Here is a 749-nt window from a genome sequence, read left to right on the forward strand (position 1 = left end):
TTCTTTTTTTTTCTTTTTTTTTTTTTTTGAGACAGAGTCTTGCTGTGTTGCCCAGGCTGGAATGCAGTGGTGCGATCTCAGCTCACTGATCATTCATGTGTTCACTGGAATAGCACTTTTAATTTCCTTCAAGAACATTTCTTTTGTATTTGCAACTTGGCTAAGTGGCACAAGAGGCCTAACTTTCAGATTATCTTGGCTTTTGATGTGCCTTCCTTGCTGAGCTTAATCATTTCCAGCTTTTGATTTTTTTTTTTTTTTTTCAGAGAGAGATGGGATCTTGCTACATAGCCCAGGTTGGACTCCGACTCCTGGGCTCCAGCCATCCTCCTGCCTCAGCTCTTGAGGAGCTGGTACTACAGGCATGCCTCCTCACCTGGATCAGCCTTGGATTTAAAGTGAGAGACAGCAACTCTTCCTTTCATTTAAATGCCTAGAGACCATTGTAGGGTTTTTAACTAGCCTAATTTCAATATTGTTGTGTCTAATACACACATTTATTGATTCAGCTTGGCGTTTTATACAGGTGCTGTTTGTGGTACCCCAGGACAATTACAATAGTAGTATCAAAAATCACTGACCACAGATCACTATAATAGATATAATAATAATGAAAAAGTTTGGAATATTGCAAGAATTACCAAAATGTGACACAGAGACATGAAGTGAGCACATGCTATTGGAAAAATGGTGCCAATAGACTTGCTCAAACAGTGTTGTCACAAACTTTTATTTCGTAAAAACCACAA

Source organism: Colobus angolensis, unplaced genomic scaffold (genome assembly GCF_000951035.1).
Source record: "Colobus angolensis palliatus isolate OR3802 unplaced genomic scaffold, Cang.pa_1.0 Scaffold439, whole genome shotgun sequence".
Lineage (NCBI taxonomy): Eukaryota > Metazoa > Chordata > Mammalia > Primates > Cercopithecidae > Colobus > Colobus angolensis.